General features: G+C 43.6%; 1 protein-coding gene across 2 annotated transcripts in view; it reads right to left on the minus strand.

Moving 5' to 3' along the window:
• The window catches only part of Siah1 (siah E3 ubiquitin protein ligase 1), a 31,156-nt gene extending 6,310 nt beyond the window's left edge, over nucleotides 1-24,846 (minus strand). The window contains exon 1 of one of the 2 annotated variants that reach the window (XM_063249333.1): nucleotides 24,706-24,846. The gene's annotated coding sequence lies outside the window, so the exon portion shown is untranslated. Of the gene's footprint in view, nucleotides 1-24,200; nucleotides 24,336-24,705 lie in introns of those variants that run through there. The other variant, XM_013151980.3, reaches the window with a different exon arrangement.
• Between the last annotated feature and the right edge of the window lie 1,394 nt (nucleotides 24,847-26,240).

Raw genomic sequence — 26,240 nt, forward strand, 5'->3', positions numbered from 1 at the left:
AGGGATATGGTTCAGTGGTATAGCACCTGCCACCAAGCACAAGGTCCTGAGTTCGATTCTTAGCATCAAAAAAAGAAAAAAAAACTCATTAGTGTGATCTGTGAAAAGTTCAATTGAGAAAAAAAATTTGCATTTTCATTTACTAAAAAAGAAAAGATGTAAATATTGCTACCCCTTTACTTCCCCAAAATTAATTTTAGAAATTATATAATGTGTATCATAAAACTAAGGTTATAGGGATGGTGGTATGCTCAGTATAGAGTATATGTCTAAAATGTACAATCCCTGAATTTCACTGGGGAGGGGGCTGCCAATAAAATTACAAGTGTCCGATTATAAATTTGCACTTTACATTAGGAATGAGTGAATTAAAACTTCACTCAAAACAGAGACCCTTTCTCCTCCTCAGAAAGCCTTTTATGAAAAAAGGAGCTTTCTATATTTTTTGACATTGCGATGGGTATTACATATAATATTTGGTTTTAATATTAAATACTCCTATTTTAAGATTTACTTCTTGCACACTGATAAAATTAAAGCAAGTCTTAAAAATTCAACAGCTTGTTGTTGGGAGGAGACACAGGAAGGGAGAGGAAGTAAAAATGAATTAAGCGTTACATACATTGGACCACCTCCCCACAATATACATAATCATTATGTGCAGCAAACAGGTACCAATAAAAATAATGGTAAAATTTCAATGGCTTAAATGCCAAAAGTAAAAACCAAGCACTTTCCCCATCACGCGAGGCAAGGTGTAAAAGCAGCTAATCACCTGCAGTGGGCAAGCGAGCCCTCACAAGGAGCCCCATGGGCCAGCACCCACACAGCAGCTGCAGCCTCCAGAAACAGAACATGCCTGTTAGGCCCCCAAACAACACTGCTATATGTTTTCAATTTCCACACAGCAAAATCATAGTATTAAGAACTGTTGAGGACTGCGTATTTTCCCTAAAAACATTCTTTCTGAAGACAAACTAAAAACTTTGCAGCTATGCACAACGGGTCTCGTAAGAACAATGACCTGACGGGAGAAACTGGGGCCAACGCCTTGATAGAAAGCTGCGGCAGAAAACTGAACAGAAGGGTGACACAGTCAAGGGAAGGGAAATGCAACCCTAACTCAAAAGTGTAACGCCAAATACACTTTTGCTTCCAAAAATCATTACATGTGAAGCTTCCAACCGTGTGAAAAACTTGGATACAAAATCTGTTAGGCACTATGCAAATGATTCATGTTAAACAAAACACAAAGTAGGAATGAAATGTCAGTGAGATGCCTAAGCAGAGCCATCGTAAATGCAGATCATATACATGAGTCACGATAGGAGACCTGGTAGTATTTGGAGTCACACAGAAAAGCAGCCCGCCTAAAATAAAGACAAGCCAGTATGGCATGCAGAGTTTCCATTAGCTGAAGATGGCAACAGTTCTCCAACACTGCTGTGCCCACCATCTCCAGGGAGCCTTCGGCCTCCAGTCTGAAGCAGGCCCAGGCAGGTAGGGCTGCGGCTGCCAGGCCCAGGGAGGCTCATGCAAGTAGTGAGGCTTCAGACGGGAGAAGAGGCTCAGAGGCCAGAAGAAACTAGGTGAAGAGGCCCTCAGAAGCCACCGGAAGACATCAGGGTTCTCACACGCCAATGATAGGAGATATTAACCTTAACACACTCTTCAAGAAACTGATTATTAGAAAAGACAAGAGACAAACCTGATCATTCGAGGGCTCAACAGCAGAGTACTGGGGAATTCTCCTTACAAAAACTGTTTGATGAAGAAGTCAAAAAAAATCAAATAATTTTTTTTGATGACTTCACTGCATTGTAATTATTTTCTTTTTTTTTTTAATTTTATTTTGAAAGTAGTAAAATACAACAGAACAAGACAGAATAAAGCCAACTAAGATCTTACAGTGAAATTGGTATAGAACTTCACAGGTTACTGGAATAACAGTAATAAGTGTCACAGTATATTTCATTATCTTTACAACAGTTGTCCTTTCAATCACTTATATCAAAATAAAATGAAATACAGAACATTATAGAACTTATCAAAACAGAATATTGAATAGAGCAGTACCATTAATCAGAATAGAGCAAAACAGTTAAAAAATATTTGTCTTCAAAGAGATGGAGAAGGAAATCCCCCTTATTTTCTATGGTCAACCTCCCAGGAGATGCTCAGATTTCTGGTTCCCATTTGCTAATGGGGGGACAGGAGAAGCGGGGTAGGGGAAGTGGGATGTTTGACTCTAGGCAGTGCACCAGTAGGTTCACTATTGCTTAGCAGGGAGGCAGGCTGGTTACTTGGTTTCCCAGCTTCCTAAGTTCCAACATGATGTGGATCTCAGAAGACACTGGTGGTTCTCCCCCTGGAGGGGCCGCAGTCTGCCACACTGCAGCCACTTACCAGGGAGCGAGCTTCTTGCTTGGTTTCCCAGTGTCCTAAGTTCCAACATGGCACGGATCTCAGGAGACACTGGTGGTTCTCCCCCTGGAAGGGCCACAGCCAGCCACACAACCAGGCCACACCACCATCACCACTTACCAGGGAGGTGAGCTTCTTGCTTGGTTTCCCAGCTTCATAAGTTCCATCATGGCCCAATCAAATAATTAATCAAAATCAATTACTGGGGTAAAAGGATTAAAGCTCAGATGTCATTTTAAGTAAAAAGCTAAAGCATTGGCATTTTAATTACAAATTAGAATGTAAATACCCCAGAAGCCTTGGCAAGTGTGATATTGTTACATAATAAACCCTGTATTTTTTTTTGTCTCTACCCCTCTTTCCGAAGACGGTGCTCCTTTTCCATGCTAAAGAGACGACTGTGCAGGGAGCCCCAGTGGACCCAGCTCTCCAGCAGTTTGAATTCCCCTTCTTCCTGCTGCATAGCAAGGGGAAAGTAGCTGAAGGTAAGGCCACCAATTGAGCTAGCTGTGCATGTGTAATGAAGGCCCACACACCCAAAAGGTCAGTGTCAGAGGTTCCAGCTGCCGGATACATCCCCAAGGGTCTGCAGGAAGGGTCTGCAGGGCGCTGTGCCTGGGGAGGGCAGCAGTGCTCTGCGCCCTTCCACACGCCTTGTCTCTTCAGCATCCTTGGTAATGTAATTTTATAAAATTCAATATAATTTTAAATGAGTAGAAAAACACACCCCTGAGTTCGGTGAGCCATCCCAGCCAATTATCAAGCCTGTGGGGGAGTCTTGTGAACCCCAGTTTACAGTTGGTCAAAACTGCAGTAAGCTGGAAACGGCAGTGGAGTGGGGGCACCCTAACCAGGCGCCCGGTGACCCCTTTGGGGTCCGCTGGGAAGCTAGCTGCTGGTGGGAAAGCCTCCGCACAGCTCAGGTGGAATGCACCAGAGTACAGGAAGGGAAAACGCAGCAAAGTACAAGTAACTATATAAACAACAACAAAAATCAAACGGTAAGGAAGTAGTAAAAGTAATGTCACAGTCCCAATCCAGGCACTATGGAGGTGACTGGAGAAGCAAGTGAGTGATGAGTGGAAAGCCCAGAGATGCTTTCTGCTTGCTCTAGTTCTCCGAATGAGACTAAATGAGGGAAACCCTTACACAGGCCAACAGCTCTCCAGACACTGTGATACATTCTCACGGTCCACATACCAGGAAAGCCCTGGACTGCAGACTGCCCAGTCCCACACACAACCGGGCTTTCTATCCAGACGTAAGTACAATCAGATCTAATAAGTCAGGCTTAGTGCCACATCTTAACTATCTCAGCACACAACGGTTTCCTCTTTACTTGTGAAGAACTTCCAGCAGGCCTGGTTGCACATACCTATAAACCTGGCCTCTAGCAGGAGCCAAATTCAAGCCCAGCCTTGATAACTTTGCAAGACCCTGTAGTTCAGCAAAAAGGCTCAGAGTTCAATCTCCAGTACCAGCAAAAAAAGTTACACTTTATGGCTTCTGAGTATCTGAACTGCTATAAATTATACTCCTGCACTTTGGAGCCACTGTTAAGTTACATAAAGGTTACTAGAGACAGGTGCTGTAACAGCAGGACAATCTATCAATCACATGGATCTGGTAACTAAGATGGCTATGACTAATGGGGCAGGCAGGACATGTACAAGGCGCACATGTGAGACAAGGTTGATTTGGACCCAAGCTATGGCAAGAGATTTCTCATTGTACACAATTTAAAATTTATGATTTCTAAAATTTTCCATTTGGCAACAGGTAAATAAAACTTCAAAAACTGAAACCTCAGATAAGACAGAACTACTCTTAAGTAAAACTTCCCCTTTCCCACCTGCCAGTATAAAGGTTATTTTCTATTGCAATCCTACTACCTCAGGAAAATTTTCAGAGTATCTAAATTCTTGCATGGTGGCTCAGGATTACTGTCCTAGTCACCATGTTCTCTCTTAGAACTATGCAAACTGTATGTAAGGATCCTGCTATCTAGTGATACAAATGAAAACCCTACTGCCATTTTCCTGCTTACTGTTTTTAAGTAATCTTTCTGCGGGCAGACTGCTTGTAAAACTCTCTTTTAGGGCTAGGGATTCAGGTCAGCAGCATAAACACCTGCAGATTAATGGTCAACTTGTGATACCCAGCTGAACTGAGTCAGCGTGATGCTGGGTATGGAGGTCCACCTGAGGACTGGTGCCAGCAGCATGAAAGGAGACCTGGAGGGGAAGATGTGTGCTGTGCAGTCTCCAGGAAAAGCCTGTCACACTGGCTTCCTGATAGGAGCTCAGCTGTTCTCATTGCAGGAGGAGCTCAGGTCCTTGCTGTTATGAGAATGGCTGTGGTTCTCTTCTGAGGAGCATCAGGCTTCCCAGCTCCAGTGCATCATACCCTTAGCCTGCTGGCACAGCTCCTTCACCTCGCTGGCCTGTGGGCCTTCCTGGCACAGATTCTTAATACAGACTTGCACGACACATTGGTATAGGCTCCAGGCCTCCAGCTGGACTCATGGAGGGCACTGCAGAGGGATTCTGGATTTTTTTGGGTCCCTCGTGCTTGGACACATCTCTTGTGCTCTTCTGCATTTGACTCTTTGGGTAAATACTATAAAATAAGCCTATAAATTATGTGTCCTGTATTAATTCTATTCCCTTGCAAACCCTGACTACAACAGCATCACTAAATCTGAAATGCTTTGAAATCTAAAAATTTTTAAGTACTGACATGATGTTCAAAATTTTAGATTTTGGGGCTGGTTACGGTGGCACATGCCTGTAATCTCAGTACTTGGGAGACTGAGGAAAGAGATTCCCAGAGTGCAAAGCCAATCTTGACTACATAGCAAGATCCTGTCTCAAAAAAACAAAACAAAGCAAAACAAAACATTTAGATTTAGGAGTATTTCTGATTTTTAGATTTAAAATGTTTAACCAGTAAAGTCTATGCAAATATTCCAAAATCTGGGAGACTTCAAAATCTGAAACACTTCTGGACTCAAGCACTTTGGATGAGGGATAATGGACCTGGATGTGTCCTCTCTGAAGACCTGCCAATCTCTTCAATCCAAGGCTCAAGCACTGCACCTCAAGCTTTTTCTGATTTGTCCTTTCTTTTTCATCTTTAATGCTAACTATGGCTCTCCCTGGCTCTCTCCAGTCTCTTACACCTTTGCTCTCTTAATTTAATCTTTGTTTTGCATTGTATTCTAAGAGAAATTCACTGATTTCTAAATTGATGAATCTAGTTTTACTACTAAAACTACTTTTTTGACCTCTCCTTGATAAAGGCCCCAAAGATTTTCTGCTTATGTAATTTAGATGTACTGATATCAGACATTTAGGCCAATAAACTTAAAAAATTTTAACTACCATGACATTTTAGGTAACACATATAAAACTCCACTACACTTTTAAGTGTTTATGAAATATAACTGCTTCCTATAGTAGCAAGACTGTTGATATCTGACATTTTTGGAAATCACTGTAATGTATGACTTAGAAAATACAGTGGATTCTCATTAACTGCTAACATATCTAATCTGTTGCAATCAAGACATGTAGCCTTGGGAAAGGGTACTGCACTTCCTGACCCTTGTGTAAAGTTTTCACCCTCAAGGGTAAGGAAGGAAGAGGAAAAAATGATGAGAAAGGAAAAAATGGAAACAAAGCTTTTGTAAATAAGGACGGGAAGAGAGCTTAAAGGAAGAGTAGGGCATGAGGGAAAATCGGGGTATATCACGTACAGGTACAAATTCCCTATGATGAATGTAATCATTACATATACCTAAAATGTACCAATAAACCTAATTAATGTAAAACGATTTTTACCCAACTGACATGCTTTAAAGCTTTGTTGTATTTTTTTTTTTCATTTTTTTCTTCATCTTTGAATAAGATGGATTTGGGGAGAAAATGGCTCTTGCAAACTCCCAGAACCCTTTGACCACATCTGGAGAACAGCTACACTAGAATGCACACAAGCTTTACAAGTCTGGATCACTCAGCCTGCTGTCTCCTGTACGTAGAAAAATACCCAGCCCAGATCAGGTACAGACACATTTCAGGGAGGAATGAATAAATCAAACACATCAGCATGAAGGACCCCAAGGACCCTAAGGACCACCCCAAGGACCCCAAGGAACCCCACATACATAATGAAAACTCATTTGCCCTGGTACCTCTCTATAAGTAAAGAATGTTGCTTGACAAACCTTAAAAAGAATCCACAACTAATTTAAATTTTACTTCAAAAACAACTCCTTAGTCACCAGGTGTGGTAGTGCATGCCTATAATTCCAGCATTTGGGAGGCAGAGGCAGAAAGGTCACTGAGGCTAGCCTGGGCTACACAAGAAAGTTCAAGGTTAGTATGGACTACACAGTGAGAGATTGTCTCAAAAAAATTGTTTTTAGGAATGGGGATTTAGCTCAGTTGGCTCAAGCACTTGCCTGATTAAGTGTGAGGTCATCAATTCAATCCCTGGTACAAAAAAAAAAAAAAAACTTAAAACAAAAATTTAAAAAATAACGCTTTAGGGCAAAGGATATATAGCTCAGTGGCAGAGCACCTGCCTACCCAGCATGTACTGGGCTCTGGGTTCAATCCTCATTGCTGAAAAACAAATTTAAAAAGTAACACTTTAAATAAAATACTAAACAATACCTTAAAAGTAAACCATTTTGTCATCATAAAGTTATTTTTAAAAACTTAATATATTTATGTAACAATTAAGTTTGCAAAACATTTTTTTGAAAAGAATAAAACCAAATGGAATAGAGTCAATCAAAACAAAACAATGAACACCGTACATGACTTCAGAACAAGATAAAAGGAAATCAGTACTGGATACCATAAAGCCTCTTGGTATCTTTAAAGAACTGCCCATACCATCAGGCATAATAAAATCAAACAAAATAGTGCAGAATAAAACCAATCAAAACAAAACAATGGAAGTAATATAGGACTTCAAAACAAGATAATAGTAAAACAGTGGCTACCATAATGCCTCTTATTATCTTCAAAGTAGTTGCCCATACCAGACATAATACAATCAAACAAACAAAACAAAATCAATCAAAACAACGAAAGTGATACACAGGGTTTCAAAACAAGGTCATAGGAAATCAATGGTAGCCACTATAATATATTTTGTTACCTTTGAAATAGCTGTCATCAAATATAATAAAATTAGACAAACCAAACTAAATAAAATAAACACTTATCATGTGTTTCACATCATGATAAAAGATTAACAATGGCCACTGCCTTCTCTTTTTAGACACTTCCTCCCCTTTCACTTTCACAGTATCTGTTGTGCATTTTGGATCCCACCAAATCCTTTAGTTTTTTCATACTAGGCAGATAGCACAATATTCACCAATGTGACCCTGAACCATTTAACTCATGAGCGTGATTTCAAGTTGTATCCATTTACTTGCAAGAGCTTGGAGGTTGTCTTTCTATAGCTAAGCAGCTTTCCATTATATAAAAATGCCATTGTCACTCTGCAGCTGATGGGCAAGCTACCCCCACTTCTGGTTCCCTGTCTCATAGAGCACTGTTCTCCTTTGACTTTCAGTCTATGAATCCCCTTTTGAGTTAAATGTGTTTCTTGTATAAAGCATATTGATAGACGCTCTCTCCTGATCCATTCTCTTTGAGTTAAATGTGTTTCTTGTATAAAGCATATTGATAGATGCTCTCTCCTGAACACTGCCTGTGTTTTTTACTGGTGAATTGAGGCCATCTACATTAATGGTTATGGCCAACATGCACTGCCTCGTCTCTACTATGCTATTTTCCTACCATTGGCTGCCTACTTTTCCCCTCCATTCAACTGTCTGCCCCACTCAGTAAGCCCCCTCTGCCACTGTTGCTGGAATCATGGTCTTTTTTCTCTCTCTGTAGAATGTCCTTCAGTATTCTTTGTAGGTTGGTTTGGCAATCATGAATTCCTCCAGCTGTTCTTTGTCATGCAAAAGTATCTTGTTTCTCCATTAATTTTGAAAGATAGTTTTGCAGGATACATCAATCTGAGTTGGAAGTTGTTTTCTTTTGGGACTTGAAATACTTCACTTCCAGCCTCTTCTTGATTTGATGGTTTGTGTTGAGAAGTCTGTTGTGATTTTGATGGGTTTTCCTTTATAGGTGATCGGTTTCTTTTCTTTAACAGCTTCTAAAGAATATTCTGCTCTTGTGTTGAATTTCTGGGAGTTTGATTATTATATGTCTGGGTGTAGATTTATTTTGGTATGGCTAGCTGGAGTTCTGGAGTTCTACATGCCTCACTTATCTGAATGGTCCCTTCCTGGTTCCTTGTATTTTTTAAGACATCTTTCCTTTCATGATCACAAGCCACAAACCTGTCTTCAAGGTTTGAAAGTCTATCTTCAGTTTCTTTCAGGCGGTTATGCCAGCTTTCAATGGAGTTCCTGGATATCTCCATGAATCTGATTCACGTATTCTAAATCTTTTTTATATTGTTCATTCAAGGTTTCCCTCATTTTCCTATGCTCCCCTATCCTTTTATCTATGTCTTTAGATATGCTTAGCAATTCTTTTGTTTTTCATTTCCTCTTTTATCTGAGATAGTATTTCTGCTCTAATTTCTTTTACAGCCTCATGAAGTTGCTTCTTTACTTCAGTTGTCATCACTTCAGAAATTTCAGGTGTGCAACTCCTGATCTCTTCTGAGTTTATATCTCCTGGATTTGTTCTGGTTGGGTTGGAGGCCAGAGTCTGCCTTTTGCCTCTTCGTCTTGACGTTTTCCTGGGTTCTTCCAGACAAGCATGCAGCGAGTACCATTTCTCTGAATCAAGGATGTTTGGTTCCTCTAGCCAGGGCTGGCTAAGGATATCTGATGGTGGCCCATTGAGTGTGCTGGTGCAGGCTGTCTGCTGCTTTTCCCAGCCTGCACTGGCTCCTTGATGGCTGTGCATGCAAGGGTTGGGTTGGCCTCTACCTCCAGACCAAGCTGGTTAAGGGTAAAGAACCTCTGAGTTGGCTGCTGGAATGCACTCGGGGGCAGGGCTCAGTCCAAGGAATTCCACAGATCTGTGCCCAGCAAGGAGCTGTTGGAGGGAGCCGGCAGCAGTTCTAGTTCCAGGCTTATTCAGTCCAATTCCAAAATGGCTCTAGGCCAATTGCTCTCTCCTGCAGCAGGACTGAGTCCTCTACACTCACCACCAGCCAGTGCTGTCCACCACTACCCTCCATTGCCATGTCTCTCTGTAGAGCCTTCTGGAGTCACCAGCCAACAGTGTACCATGATTATGTATCCCCAGGTTCCAACAGCTCCTCTTGCACAGTGAGTCCGGCTCAGGGTGAAGATGCCACCAGCTACCACCTTCTTCATTCAAGTTCTTCTTTTTAATCTCTCTGTGGGCTTCAGTTCATACTTCTGATTCTTCCTGGGCCCAGGGGCCTCACTTCCTTCCTTCTTAGACAATGCTGTATTTCAGCATCTGGACAGCAACTCTCAGAGAGGCTGTTTTCTCTGCTGCTTACTGTTCCATTGTCTTCCCAAAAGCCTTCAAAATATTTCTTTATGTTTGTGAAGCCCCAACCAACTCCTAAATAATTTTTGTTTTGTTTTCTTTTTTTTTTTAACATCCCTTGAAAATGCAGCTGCATATATTGATTTGAAAAGAATTAGAAGCTCAAACCTGAATCTGACTTTAGCTCTTCCTAATTCTTTTTATATTAGGCAAAATTATAATCCTGGATCTCAGGTTTCTCACTTATGAAATAATAAAACTACCATGACCAATAACGTTTTTGGACATTAACTGAGATCGAGTACTTGGGAACATTCAATGCAAGTGCTAGGCAGGCATTTATGTGGCAGAACTAAATCACCAGCCCCAGTGCAAATGCTAACAAGTGAGGCTATGCCACAGAATCACTGAGTAGGAGCACTGGGGCTGTCGACAGTAGGCTTTCATGAAAACCTGGGTTGGCTGGTTGGCTGACTGGTCTGTAGTAGTAAGGCATGAATCCAAGCCCTCTGCAAGGAGTCACATCCCCACTTTTTTTTGTATTTTTTTCTTTTGAGACAGGGTTTCTACATCACTGAATTGCCAGACTGGGCTTAGACTTGGGATCATCCTGCCTGAGCATCCCAGAGTCCTAGGATTAGAGGCTTACCCTTAAAACTGTCATCTCAATCCACTGTGAAAGTAAGTGCATCCTACACTTTAAGATCATCTGAGACTGCCTCCTGAAACTGCTGAAGTTCACCATGACAGTGATGGCGAACCTTTCAGAGCTCTCAGTAATAACAGCTGGCTGCAGTAACATGCCACAAGTTCCCCACCACTACCACAGGGCTTACTGTGAAAGCAGCAACACTGCACCAGCAGCTTCTGCACACTATTTAAACCTCATGAGGTGGCTGGGTGTGGCAGCACATGCCTGGAATCCCAGCACTTGAGGCTGAAGCAGGAGAACTGCTGTGGGTTCTACACTAGCAAGACCTCATCTCTCAAAAAACAAATCCTCAGGGCGGGGGATTTAACTCAGTGGCATAAGTGCCTACCTGGCAAGTGCAAGGTCGTGAGCTTGATCCCTGGTATCTCCTTACAAGGTAAGTTTTCTCCTCCTTTTTACAAATAAAGTACCTAAAGATTAGAAATATTTTAAACAGAGTCAAGTTGTTCAGTTTGTCTCTAAATCGCACCTTTTTAAAAATGACCCTAAAATCACAATTTTTTTTTTTTTTATACAAGGTCTTGCTATTATATATGTAGTGCAGGCTAGTCTTGAACTCTCTATGTAGCCCAGGCTGGTCTGAAACTCACAGCAATCCTCCTGTCTCAGCCTCCCAAGTGCTACTTACAGGCATACACCAGAAATAAGAGTACAGAAACAGATAGATAACAAAAGAGACTTTTGACTTTTTCATTTCATACCACACATCAGTAAATGAATTTTAAGTAATTTAAAAATTTGGGGGCAATACTTGAAATTTAATTATTGAAACTATTGAATGTCAGTCATGATTATAATACAAAATAACTAGACTGAAATATAACCAGAATCCAATTAGTAACTGTAAAATTTGTGTCCCAGCTTGAATATAAATTTTTGCTGCACTGGTTATGTCTCACAGTCTCTCAAAATGCAAAATGATTGAGGTCAGGGGTATAGCTCAGTGACACCGCACCTGCCTGGCAAACGAGAGGCCTTAAGTTTGATTCCAGTGCAAAAAGAAAAACGCAAACTGTCAGACATCCCTGCATCTGACTACTCTCGCATTAGGCTATCCTTGGTAACCCTTACTTGCAGAAGACACTACACCTAGTGCTGCTGAGTAGTGCAGGAATACACAACTCTGCATTCCATCCGACAGGTCTAGTAACCATGAGCAAGCACACACAGAATACAACCCTCAGGACAGAAACTCTCCAGTACATCAAAATCAGCACCCATTTGTAGTCAGTGACACTAACCTAAGCACAGAATAGCATGCTGCTTCAGAGACAGAAGCAAGTAATGAAACAAGAGTAAAAATAAACGTACACATTACTACATTTATGAAGCTAATACATTTTACATTAACATATAAATGAAGCTAATACATTTTACATTAATATGCCACTGAGCTAAATCCCCAGCCCCAAGAAATAACATTTATAGTTCATGTGCTTTATTAAAATATATTCAGCTGAAACAGTGAGACTCTGTCTCCATAAGTAGTTCATCTGAAACTCTAAAGCATTTTAGCTATTTCAACTACGGTTACACAGCACATGAATCAACAACTTAGTATTAAATTAACCTATAAACAGCCAGGCATGGTGGCTCATGCCTATAATCCCAACACTCGGGAGGCTGAGGCAGGAGGATCACTGGGAGCTTGAGGCCAGTCTTGGTTATATAAGCAAGGTCAAGGCCAGCCTGAACTGCAGTGAGATCCTGCCTGCATTCAAACAAAAAAAAAAAATCTTTTATTCAAGGAGCTCACATTTATATATAATCACTTAATGTTTAAAACAAAAAAAAAAACTTTTTTTTTTGTCTTTTTCTTTTTTATCGGTACCGAGGATCGAACTCACGAATGCCTGCTTGCAAGGCAGGCGCTTATGCCGCTGAGCTAAATCCCCAGCCCCAATACAAAAATTTTTAATGTAATGTTTTACCCTGTTTCATTAGCACATTTTGAATCATCTAAATCCACTTGTTAGTTGGTAACAGAAAATGGGATTTAGGCATGCTGCATGCCAAAGAACCTGGATCCAGCTGATTTCCCAACCTTCCACCCTTCAAGACAAAGTTTTCGACTATTTGACAGCATCTCAAAGTGAGTGGTTCAGGGGCTCCTGCCTGATAAGCTTTGTTCACTAACTTTGCATATCTTGGTTTCCTATTTTATTAGTTCTCCTCATCTCCCTGGACCCTGATTTTGTCCCCAAACTCTTGAAACTGGGAATTGCCCATGGTCCATTGTTCATAGGTAGACTGGTGATGCTAATGATGCCACCCAGTCTTCTAGTTTTAAATTCTCTCAGTATGTCAAGAATTTTAAATGTGTAACTCCAGCTCAGATTATCACACACATACACACCCCTCAGTTCTGTCCTGAACTTCAGACTTGCACCTAGCTGCCTCCCAGATATCCCCAGTGGGTATGGCCAAAGCAAATTCTTCAACATGTACCAAGAACTCTGCCCAAGCCTAGCTTCCCCCTTCAGTGGACTGTGACTCCACCCTTCCAGTTACTCAGGGCAAAGGTCTCAACTCCTCCCAGCTCCTTTCATGGCCCTCATCTAAAACACCAGGGGCATCTGATATGACATAGCCTCCTCACCAACCTCCCTGTTGTCATGTTGCCTCGTGCCCTCACTCCCTAATATGCTGAGTGCAGCAATCAGATTCAACTCCAATTTGTCACATTAGGCAATTCTTCTGCTCTGTGTCCTCCACTAGCTACCCAGTAGCAGGAAAGGCTACAACCTCACAAACTGTCCGTAAGGGCCTACACACTACGGCACGTGCTCCTAATGCACTGCTTCATCTCCCACCGTAGTCTTCACCCAATACTGCTGCCCTTCTCATCCCACGACAATGCTGGGGTGTGCTTTCAGCTTCACGGTACTTTTCTCCTGAATATCAACACAGTCAATTCCCTCAATGCCTTCAAATGTCTGCACACATCTCCTTGTTCCTCCTTTAAAATGCAGCCTGTGTCCTGCCTGATGACCCTTCAACACACACACACTCCTCAGTCTCTGCACCCCCTACCTCTTCCCCCACCCTTCTTATCCCCACTTCATAGCCATCTCTACTGCTTCCCTTTTACTACCTGCTCACAGGCTACACAATTTCCTATTAGTTATGTTTGTGGCTGAAGATTTCCCTGCATGATATTTAGATGCAAAGAAGGGGTTTTGGGCTGGCTGGGTGATGTATTCCAAACACTTCATGCCTGGCACACAGTACAAGCTCAATAAATATTGGATGAATAAATAGAAAGCAAAAGAGCTTTGGACTTTTGAACCTCAATATCCAAAGTTAGAAAATCATACAGCAATACGTTTACAAATTCTCAAAGAAAACAATTATCATTCTAAAATTCTGTACCTCCAAATATATATAATATATATTTATATGAAAAGAAAATAAAAATAGAATAAATAAAATTCTATATCCAATCTAATTAACCTAAAAGTGTTAGGACAAAATAATAATGCAACATTTCAAAACATTAACCTCCCCTAGAAATGTTCTTGTGAAGCTGATGGTGAACTGGCTCTTCAAATGCCAGAGAACAGACCAAGAAGGAGAACAGAGATTACAATAAACAGAAGACTAATAAACTCGGGAGAAAGGCAAAGGGAATACTGAGAGTAACCATTGCTTCATGCTGGCAGACAACCTAAGATCTGCAAGGAACTCCATTTAGGCTGAGAACAAGGAATGCAAGACAGGGTCAACAGCCAGCACACAGGAAAGGAAGAGAGGGACGGAGGGAGGGAAAGGATGGAAGGGACAGGAAAGGAAAAGAGGGTGGGAGAAAGGATAACAAAAGCAAAAGCTTTTAGCTCTGAAAAATACGTATTAAGTAGTTCAGTGAAAAAGGCACTCCTTTTACTACATGGCTCAGATTACTAATAACTTTTACTCATAAAATTGCAAACACAAAATTATGATGCTACTAAGATGGAGACCACAGGAAAGGGGATCACACGTAAGAAGTAAGCAGAGTTAAATCCACAATGGGTAATCAATAAAGGAAGCCTGGACCTGAAATCTAGATGTATTAACAGAAGCATGTTATTTAGCAGCAAAGAAGATAAATGCAAAAATAATCAGCTGAAATAGGTAAAAATAGTTGCTTCTGAAAAACACACCTGGAAAGGAATAGGAGCAGGGAAATTTTCTTTTTAAAAATTTTATAGGCCCTTTCCGTGAGCTAGCTGTGACTGTGGGCGAGGAGGAGAAACAGAACACACCTTCCCACCCTGCAACCATTCCGTATGACTGGATTTTTTTTTTTTTTGTCTTTTTCTTTTTTATCAGTACTGGGGATCAAACTCACGACCACACACTTGCAAGGCAGGCGCTTATGCTGCTGAGCTAAATCCCCAGCCCCCTGCAACCATTCCAGCAAAGCCACAGGTTAACTCAGAGGAACACAGACTGCGGTGATAGCAACTGAAGTACAAGAACAACTTAATCCTTGTAATGTTGGATTGACTTTACAGGCCTAAAGCCAGTAGTCTGAAGATCTATTTAGAGGATAACAATATACAGTCTAGCAACTATAAAGGAGTTTCTTCTGTCTTGTTTTGAAATTTAATAATGTTCTCACTGTTTTGTTTTGCTGTTTTTTACTATTTTACTCAATGTTTTGTTTTGACTGGCTTTATTCTGTTCTGTCTTTGATTTTCTTGTGCCTGATGGTAAGGGCAGCAATTTTGAAGGTAACAGGCATTATGGTAGCAATGGTTGATTTCCTATTATCCTGTTTTGAGGTCCTGCATCACTTTCACGTTTTGTTTTAATTGGCTTTATTCTGTTTTATTTTGTTTGGTTTTGTTCTCTTTAAAAAAAAAAATCACAAAACTATCTGATTCAAAATTATATATAAAACTTTAGAAAAAGTTCAAAAATTTCATATGCGAAACATCACTGACTGTGTGCCTTGGTAAAGAAATGACACATATTAGTTTGTTTTCAAAGATTTGATTCTGAATCTTTACAAAGTACAACTGTGGCACAGGCCTGTAATCCCAGCACTTGGGAGACTGAGGCAGGAGGACTGCTGCCAAGCTAGAGACCTAGCTTGGACTACAAAGTGAGTTCAAGGCCATCGTGAACTGCGTAGCAAGACCCTATCCCCACCCCACCCCCCAAAAAAAAAGAGAGAGAGAAAGAGAAGAAAGAGGGACCCTTCTCCAGCTGGCAGTGTCTGTGGTGGAGGCCTGCTCTTGGGTTGGCAGTATGTATCAATGTGCACCCTCCTCTGAACAGCAGTACCTCTTCCAAGTGTCTCATCCAACTCATGCGCTCTGTGGCAGGCACACGGGAGTACGAACACCTTACAGCACCTCTGTCTGTAATGCAGAGACCAAAGACAGCTCTATTTTAAGACAGTGTTACATAATGGTTCATACAGGAGTGTGGCTCTTCCTAAGACAAGAGCACTTGGCCCTACCTCCATGTACTGATAGGCACAGGCCTGGGCATTTCCTTATCCCTTCCACTGGCTTTAAGCAATGCAGACAGATCTAGCTGACACAGCCTTTGAAGCAAGGCAGCAAGGGGGCAGGTGGGCGATGTTCCACCTACAACTCCCAAGGAACAGTGTAGGCTGGGCTGAGTGAAGCCACGCTGTCAGCTGAGAACGCACCTTAAGAAAAGTGGCTATGATTTCTCAGGGCGTGGATTACACATCAAACTGAAGCACTGACCCCAATATACTAGAAGCCACCCCAATCCCTGACACGCAGATTACTCTTTTTGCATCTCTCTCTCTGCATACTGCAGAGGTGATCTCAGGCCTCTGTACCTAGCCCAGGTCCCAGGATACTCACAGTCACTCATCCCTGAGCCATTCCCCTCTTCCCAAATTAATAAAACCAGGTTCAGCCCTGGGTAGAGGCCTTTGTTCTGGTTAGCCACTGTTTTAGCTGCATTTAGGATCCCCTTGGCTCCCCACAACTACAGATAGGCCTTAGTGTCTTTATTCTCACCATGTGTTGCACTGGACATGGTAAATTAGAATTAACTTACTAGAATTCCAGTAACTTTTCCATAGGATTACAAATATGGGTTTTCTTGGATCAAGACATAGTCCAGAAGGGCTTTCTAGACAAGCGAACCCTATGCCTCTTTTGTTTTGTAGTAAGGGGCATCTGTACTCATTAACATGTAACAATCAACTGCTTAAATGGGTGGAAGGAATGGGCATGGAGCTCAGGAAGAAGGTCTGTAGGTATGCAAGGTGCAAGATGTGATTTCAACGAAGGCTAAGGTGGAGGTTGAATGGAAGGGACAGAAAGCAAACCACAGCATCTACAGTATGCTACAAGCCCATTCACAGCAAAAGGGAAATGTAAATAGATGTGCTCCTCAATACACTTATACATCTGCACACACACACATTCCATGCAGTAAGGAAAGTAAACACGCATCCAAATTTCAGGACATGTTTAAAGTGCTGGATTAGAAAAGAACTAAGATCAAGTCTGAGACACAAGCCACCCAGGTGGGACCACTGAACTACAAGCACACGAAGTTTTAAGGCTGCAAGGCACAGACCTCTTCATTTGGAACTACGCAGTCCAAACACAGTGACTAACAAACGGATGGCAATCATTTTGTGGGGCAAATACCTACATGATCTAAATCAGATCAATGAAAGTAACCTTAAAATACCTATAACTAACTTTTAAAAGTGTGAAACACAGATCACAAAAATGTCCACAATGGCTACTTTTCAAAAATCAGCTTTTGAGGCAACCTGCTTGGGACCCTTTCTGTCTCTCTCAGACAGAAGCTTTCTTTCTCTCAATAAATATATTCTGCTCCAAAAAAGAAACAAATTAGGGCAACCCACTTGGGACCCCTTCTGTCTCTCTCTCTCTCAGACAGAAGCTTTCTTTCTCTCAATAAATATTTCTGCTCTTAACCTGTTGGGGAAAAAAAATCAGATTTTGAGTCATCAAGGGGGAAGTAAGCACACTTTATTTCTCAAATTCTTCAAGGGGCTACTTTGATAATTTTTTAAATTACATTTAAAATTTAATGCAAACTAAGGACTGTAACCATAGCACTTGGGAGACTTGAGGCTAGTTTGTACTACATAGTGAATTCAAAGCTAACCTAAACTACATACTGAGTTCCCATTTCAAAATACAAAAACCAGGCCAGGGATACAGCTCAGCAGCATAGTGCCTGCCCAGCAAGCACAAGGTCCTGAGTTAATTCCCAATACCAAAATAAAGAAAAATGAAACACAGAAATAGGCCTTTTTCTTACTCTATTTCCCTTAAAATACCTCAAATAATGGATATTAATAGAAAATATTAAGAATCATTCTATTCACCCAAATTTTTATTTCATACAGACATGTTATTTTATTTGTTTTAAAACTGTTAAATTTATCACTTAAACTGGGCTTGCTGGCACACACCTGTAATTCCAACACTGAAGAGGCTGAGACAGGAGGATTGCGTGGGCTACATAGTAGTTCAAGACCAACCTAAACAACATAGTGAGATCCTGTTTCAAAAACCAAAAACAGGGCCAGGATTTAGCTCAGTGGCATAAGCATCTGCCTGGCAAGCGGGAGGTCGTAAGTGAGTTCAATCCACAGTACTGCAAAAAAAAAAAAAAAAACCCCAAGGCTTTAGCATTTAAATTACCTATCAAATCAGACCATTAGCCAACTGCAAAGGAGCAACAGCTCCCATGCATAGCAGGGAAACTAGCAAGTTTCTAACAAATCAACTTCATTTAGTTAGAGCAATTATTCACGTAACCTTCGGTCTTTGAAAGTGTAAATAAGGACCAAAATGTGTAATAGATATTATGAAATAAGAAAAAAAAATTCAAATGGGAAGAGGAACTAGGGAGGGGGGAGGGGAAAGGGGAAAAAAACAATCAACTTATATCATGTACGGGAACAAATTCCCTACAATGAATGTGATCATTATGCATACTTCAAGTATACCCATAAACTTAATTTAAAAAAAAAATGTAAAGCTGGGCATGGTGGCACACACCTATAATCCAGTACTTGGGAGGTTCCAGGTAAGACCTGTCTAGTTTCCTGGGTGAGGAAAGGGAAGGAAATAACAGATGGGGAACAAAGGAAGCTTCTTGTTCTGCTCCCTAAGCTGGGGCAATGGTTACAATAATGTGCTCCATCTCCAACAGTTCACCGGGATGTGCACATGGGGTGTGAACACCTGTACCTGGCTTCGCTGTCTAACTGAATGCTCTCCTCTGTGGTTCCACTTCTGTTCCCTTTAGGAAAGACAACGGAGGCCCCCAAAGCAAATGGTCACACCGGCAACCTAGCCACCTCCCTCTTGCTGGAGCAGGGACCTCCCTGCATTCATCGCTCTCCTTTCCCTACCACAGAAACGTGCACTAGCACCTTCCATCTGGTTTCTGTGTCCTCTCAGCCCCTGTTCTCCTTACACCTCACTGGATTATTCAGACACCTCAGACATCTCAAACCCAACCTAACAACTCTGAATCCAGTCTTCTTTATCTTGGTAAACTGTACCAGGATCCACAGGCAGATTTCTAGGCAGAAATCTAACTCTTTCCTTCTCTCACCCCTCACATCTAATCCATCCAAAATCCTAGTAATTCTGAGTACAAAATATACCTCAAATCCACTCACTTTTCTTCTTCACTGTCACACTTTAATCCAGGTCATAACCAACTACTATCTCACTGAAACACTGGTTTTCTAAGCAACTAAGTATCCAATCAGCTAGAGCAATCTTTAAAAATCAGTGGACTATAGTCCCCTGTACTTAAATACTTCTCACAGTTTCCCAGTATGCTTAAAATTCACATTCCGGGGCTGGGGATTTAGCTCAGCGGCATAAGCACCTGCCTTGCAAGCAGGCGGTCGGGGGTTCAATCCCCAGTACTGAAAAATAAAATAAATAAAATAAAATAAAATTCACATTCCAAGCTTGGATACCTCAAGACTTGATCGCTGTGGGTCCTCCCCCTCTCACTTATATCCCACTGTCCCTGCAGTCTGAGATATTCTTCCTTCCCTCAGAGGTCACCTCAGAGAGCAGTCTTGCTCTACACACCCTCTGCCTCCACATCTAGACTCCTGCACAGCACTGTCACAAATTGCCACTTTCTTTCCTCACTAAAATGCAACTGGTAATATTTAGAGATGTAACTTAGTTGCAACTAAGTTTTCCAATTATTTTCTATGAGTCAGGCAACGTGGTTTTACATGCAAAAGTAGGCAATGTCTCTCTCTCAAGCATCTTAAAAGTCACAAACACGAGAGGCCATACATTAGAACACTGATGCAATGTAGGTCCACACAGCCCCACACAGGCAGATAGCACGTGCAATACAATGTGCTGATAGAAACGAGAGTTTAGAAAGGCTAATCTGCTCACGGTTGCACAGACAGGAATGTATATACAACCAGAAGCAATGTGCAGATATTTACAGTGTTTAAGGAATAAAAGAATCCCGCTCGAAAGGAGAGGGCAAGGAAGCCAGATGTAGTAGCATATGCCTATAATCCCACATCTTTAGGGGGCTGAGGCAAGAGGATGACAAGTTTAATCCCCAGGACCACAAAACAAACAACATTAAACAAAACAAATGACTGAAAGCAGTGGGGACCAAAAACAGGCAAATCACTTACAGGATATATGAGATGGACACAATGTAAATGTGTGACTAATTCTGAGCTAACTAGACAACAGAAGAAAGTATCTGCCAAAGACTTATCTGATAAAGGAGTGTTACCAAAACATACACAGAACTCTCAAGTCCATAGGAATCTAACCACATGATAAGATCAAAACATGCGCAAAGCCCCTCCAAAACATAAAGCTAGGGAAGAGAGTAGGTCAAAGGGGATATAAGCGAGAGTGGAACTGACCCAAGTATGGTATGAACATGTATGAATGGAAACCCAGCAATCTGTGTAACCAATATGTAAATGATGCGGGCGTAGTGGTACATGCCTGTAATCCCCAGCAATTATGAGGCTGAGGCAGGAGGGTCGTTTGGCATTCACAGCCTTCCTGGGCTACAAAGTGAGTTCAAAACCAGCCTGAACTGCATAGGGAGACCCGTCTCAAAAAGATAAAAAAATTAATAAGTAAAAGAGATGTGAGCAGAGAGGCTGAGACAGGAGGATTGACAAGAGTTTGAGGCCAGCCAGGACTCCATCAGCCAATCAATCAATCAACAGATGTGAAACAAAAAACAGTAAAATCAAAATAAATTTGTAAATACATAACCAACTATTAAAAATGGGCAATGACCATAACAGACACCACCTCAAAAAGATATACAGATGACCAGTAATGTTCAAAAAGATACTCTACGTTCTATATTACAGAGAAATGAAAGATGCCAGTATATACTTATACAAGAATCCAGAGTATCGACACCAGACACTTAGAATATGGAGCAACAGGAATTCTTTGCACTGCTGAATGCAAAATGGTAATCATTTTGGAAAAAAGTTCAGCAATTTCTTGCAAAATTAAACACACTTACTATATGATCCAACTGTTACGCTCCCTCATATTACTCAACTGGGCTAGAAACTTAGGTCCACACAAAAGCCTGGGTGTTTACAGCAGCTTCACTGGTTAACTGCCAAAACTCAGAAACATCCAAGATGCTCCTGAGCAGCTACACAGACCAACCTCAGTACACCAGGATGATGGAGCCCTGCTCAGCACTAAAAAGAAATGTACTCTCTCACCATGAAAAGCCATCGCCAGATGGAAGAAATGCATCTGGAAAGCCCACAATTCCAACACTATGATACTCTTCCCGCTCAAGCCATGGTGACAGTAACAAGATCAGTGACTGGGGGCAGGGAAAACAGCCCAGAGAATGTTTAGGGCAGTACGACCATTAGCATGTTCATGTGTGTCGTTATATTCTGCCAAATCCATAAAACATACAATACCAAGAATGACTCCTAATAACCGATAATGATGTGTCAGGTGTGGGTTTACTAACAAGTAGCACTCTGGTAAAGAATAAGGTAGACCAAGCATGCATGGGGTAGAGGCTCAGTGACAAACTTGTGTACCTTCAATTTTACTGTGAACCTAAAGCTACTCTTAGCAGTCAAGTCTATGGAAGCTGGGCAGATGGCCTCAGCACTGAGAAGCCGAGCAGGAGATCGCCCTTGAGTTCCTGGCCAGTCTGGGCCACACAGTAAGTTCCAGGCCTGCCTGAGATACATAGTGAGATTCTGTCTCAAAAAACAAAAAATAACACAAGGACTGGATATGAGAATGTAGGGGTCTACAGTACAACGAGCAGAGAGATGACTGGCATCAGCGTGCAGATAACAAGTCATGGAACAGGTATGTCCTGTACAGAGCACTTAAGCACCAAGGATACAGCAATTAAAAACACACAGTTCCGGCCCTTAAGCAGATGTTCTAGTAACCAGAGCCCCGAAAAACAAATCACCTAAAATGCATTAGAAATACAGCTATTTAGCCAGAAACCACTTAGTTGGGTGCGATGGCACACACCTATAAGTCCAGCACTTTCGAGACTGAGGCAGGAAGATTCCCTCCAGTTGAAGGTCACCCAGGGCTACAAGGTTCAAAGCCCGTATGAACTACCCAGCAAGACCATCTCTCAAAAAGCAAAAATCAACAACAACAACAAAAAAACAGTATCACTAAGTATATTTATTGTAAAGAAAAACTCATTCCCTGGGTTCGTTGGAGGAGGTGAACTTTTCATATTGACTTTGTTAAGATTTACTAAACGTCTAAAAATTCTGTCCCTTTAACACGATGGATACAGTGATTTCACAATTTATAACCAAAAATAAATCTGTAATGGGTCTCCGTAAGCAAATAAAATGTTCCATCTTTAAAATTATGTAAGTCAACCAGCCATGGTGGCCCATGCCTGTAATCCCAGCATTCTGGAGTCTGAAGCAGGAAAACTGTCTTGCGTTTGAGGTTACCTTGTACTATATGAGTTCACTGAACTACTAGTGAAACTCTGCCTCAAAAAGACAAAAACAGAAAAAAAAAAAATCAAATGTTTTAAAACCAGTGTAAGCAGTCAGCTAAAACTTTACAAAGTTACTAAGCTTACTTTGTTACCCTTATTATGTAAGATTAGCTTTCAAAACATCTCACTGAAAATAAAACCCTATTCTCATTATTCAGACAATTAGATAATTCCTTTGTAACTTCTATTACTTTTAATTATAATATTCCTTTTAATTATGGATGTTAAGCAAACACAGTTCTACAGTAATTTTCCAAGAAATTTCCCAAAGCTGTGAGGGAACAGACATTAAGATGTAAATGAGCAGATGTAAACTGAATTACATTTGTTTCTGAACTTGTACTTTGTGGAACAAATGTAAATAGCTAATGGTACCATATCTGTTATACTGTATTTCAACTGAAAATATTACTAATCATTACTAAATGATGCTGGAAATAAGTCAAAAGCTGTCATTTAAACTGCATATATTGTATACCCAAATAAAAATTTTGGACAAAGTAGGACAAAACCTGGACAGAATTGCAACTAAGCCTTCCAAATAATGGATGTTTGTGTCATTATTTACTCTCCACAAAAAAAAAAAAAAAAAAAAAGTAGAACTCATGCAATCCACTTTTGAGTCTCAAAAGTTACAGTAAGGGCCCACTCTGGTGGCTGTTCGGTTGTAATTCCAGCACTTTGGGAGGCTGAAGCAGTTGAGTTCGCAGGGAAAGCCAGGGCACACTCAAAAAACCACCAACGAATCCCACAAATCAGTCTCAAAGTTCTAACAGAATCTGACCAAAATCCTCGCCGCTGTAATTCAAACCAACAGCTCCCCAATAAATTACCAAACTACATTTGTCACCTTACACTTTGCTCTCCAGTAACTTGTCAGCGACACCACAGATATCTAACACTCAATTTAAGGACACTTCCAAGTTAGTTAACTAAAGTCTTTGCAAGTAAACTGACTGACCTATAATCTAAAATTGCTAAAAGGAAACCTCGATTTTAATCAACTTTATTTTCTAAATCCAGGCCAGACAAGATCTCAAACCAATTTCCAAAATGAAGTCATCTCAGAGAGCTGATCAACTCGGAGTTCAACAACGAAGGGAACTGGCTGAAAACCCCAGTTAATCCTGATTTACAAGGTGATCTCACAAACTCTGACCTACACACTTCCACGAGAACCCCTCAGGTTGCATTCACCGAGGCGTCCGCACCAAGGGTTCACAGAGGGCTCAGTGCGGCGCCGCCCGGCTCCAGGCACCGGGCTCTCACCCATTGGCCCCCGGGACAGCACGGAGCCGAGCGCGGCCAGGATGCCCACTTTGCAGATAGGCAGCCGGGCACGGGAGGTCAGGTCCGCTCTCCCCAAGGTCACGCAGCCGCCAGGCGTGCTCCCGAGGTCCCACCCCCAGGAGCCTGCCCTGCACCCTTGACAGCTGCTCATCAAGAAGGGGGGAGGCTCGTCCGCCGCGATCCCGCCCCACGTCCACGTCCGCGACTCCGGCGACCGAGCAGAGGAGCACGACCCCTGGACCTGCCTTGAATGTCACAGCCCGGCCCCCTCCCGGGACGCCGAGGCCCGGCCTGCGCGGCGTGGCCGGGGGTCTCCAACCCCTCCGGCGTCCCCGGGCTGGGAGGCCCCGCACTGCGCGCACCGGCGCCGGGAGCGGCGGGGCAGGAACGCCCGGCAGCCGCCCGGCCGGCGTGCACGCGCCTCGCTCAACGACATCAACAAGGGAGGCGGCTGCTCGCGCGGGCCGGCGGCGGGCGCGGAGGCCGAGGCGGGCGGGCCGCGCGCTGACCTCCGCCATGTTGGCCGCGCACCCGGCCCACAACAAAGGCAGCACGCGGGCGCCGCCCTGGCCCGGCCCGCGACCCCACGGAGGCGCGGGGACCCCGGCGGGGACGGCAGGGCGGGCGCAGCGAGACAAAGGCGTCCGGCGCTGCCTGCGGGGAGTCCCGGCTGCCGCCGCCGGCACCGCCATGGCGGGCCCAGCCTCCTCCAAGCCCACCAGCTCCTCCCTCCGGCCGGGCCCTACTTACCTGTGGGCGGAGAGCGCGCTTCGGACCCCGGTCCCGCTCACACGCGCTCCGTCGCCGGGCCCCGCCGCCGCGGGCCGCGCCGACTCCTCTGCCCGCGCCAAGCGCCGGACTCGCTGGGCCGCCGCCGCCGCCACCGCTCGAGAGCGCGCCCCGCCACGGCCGCCCGGCTCCCCCCAGCCGCCGCCGTCGCCGCCGTTTCGCGCGTCCTCGAGGCCGCCGCGCGCGCCCGCTAAATACCACACACTGCGGCGGCCGCCATGAGGAGGCGCGGCCGCGCGCTCCTGAGCCCAGGGGCGGGGCTCCGGAGGGCGGGCCCTTTCCTGGGCGGGGCCTCCGAGGGGGCGCAGGCGCAGAGCTCAAGGCCGGGCCCCGGGTGCTGCCGGTTCCGCCGGCCCCCGGCTGGCCGTGGCTCGTTCCCCGCCCCTGGGCTTTGTTCCGCTCCGGCGCCCGCTGGGACACTCGCCTTGTGTCCACGCGGCCGCCTGAGGCTGTGCGCCACCCTGCTGTTCTGTGGGCGGGGTTTGCACGGCGGCCCCTCCCATCTCCACGCGTTCGCGGAGGAGGCCGGCTGCTCGACCCGGGAAGCACGGCAGCCCCGGCGTGAAACAGGTCTCGGGCCCGGTTGGGCCCGGCGCTCCTGCCCAGTGCGGCGCCCTCGCGCGGCGGGCTGGACGCTCGCAAGTCTGGCTGTGTCTAGGACCTGTGCAAGCGACGTGCACGCGGTGTGAGATGTGGAAGGCGCTGCGCGTGCGGGACTGTAGGGACCCAGGGCCGCCTCCTCGCCTTGCAGCCGCCCCGCTGGCCATCGAGAGCCCGTGTCTGCTCCCACGCTTGGTGGAGCGTGGAGAACCGAAGTCAAGGCTGCCGGATTCAGCGTCCCTCTGCACAACAGTAGTCTGCGCCTGTGCTTATGGTTCTGCTTCTGTTCACAGCCTAATATTTTGCTTGTTGCGGCTCCTGTCTCCTTCTGGGACCATTAGCACATCTGAATCGCGTTTCTTGAGGTGGAGAAAGTTAAAACAAAAAAACAAAACACGCATGTTCCTAGCCGCAAGCACCGTGGACTCATGTGTTGGTCCCCAAAGCCCAAAAGCCAAGTGAAGGATTTATTTGGGTTACACAGGTCCAGGCGGTTACTGATGGTGTTCTCATCCGTTTCTCCAAAGACAAATACTTAACAGAGAGGTTCTGAGATGTTCTGCCACACCTTGTTCTTGGTCACTGAGCTGACCAGGAAAGGAACTCTGTCCTTCCCTCACTCAGCAGTTGTGGCAGCAAGCCTGCTGCACTCGCAGTCAAGCGGACACAGTTAATCGAGGGACACAAACGCAGGCCAGGCTCCAGTCACTACAACTGGAAAGCTGGCAGGAGGAGGGAGAAGGCGCCTGGTGCCAAAAGAGTGTAAATAAGTGGGTCATGGACTAGGAAGGCAATTGGTTAAGCACTAGAGGACTACAGGGATTAACCAAATTAAGAACATGGAAAACCGAAAAAGGGCAAAAGCATTTCAAAGGAAAGCCCTGCATTTGGGAGGT

The sequence above is a fragment of the Cavia porcellus genome, unplaced genomic scaffold (assembly GCF_034190915.1).
Source record: "Cavia porcellus strain 051 isolate PalLab524CR breed Dunkin Hartley unplaced genomic scaffold, mCavPor4.1 scaffold_5, whole genome shotgun sequence".
In the NCBI taxonomy this organism is placed as follows: Eukaryota; Metazoa; Chordata; class Mammalia; order Rodentia; family Caviidae; genus Cavia; species Cavia porcellus.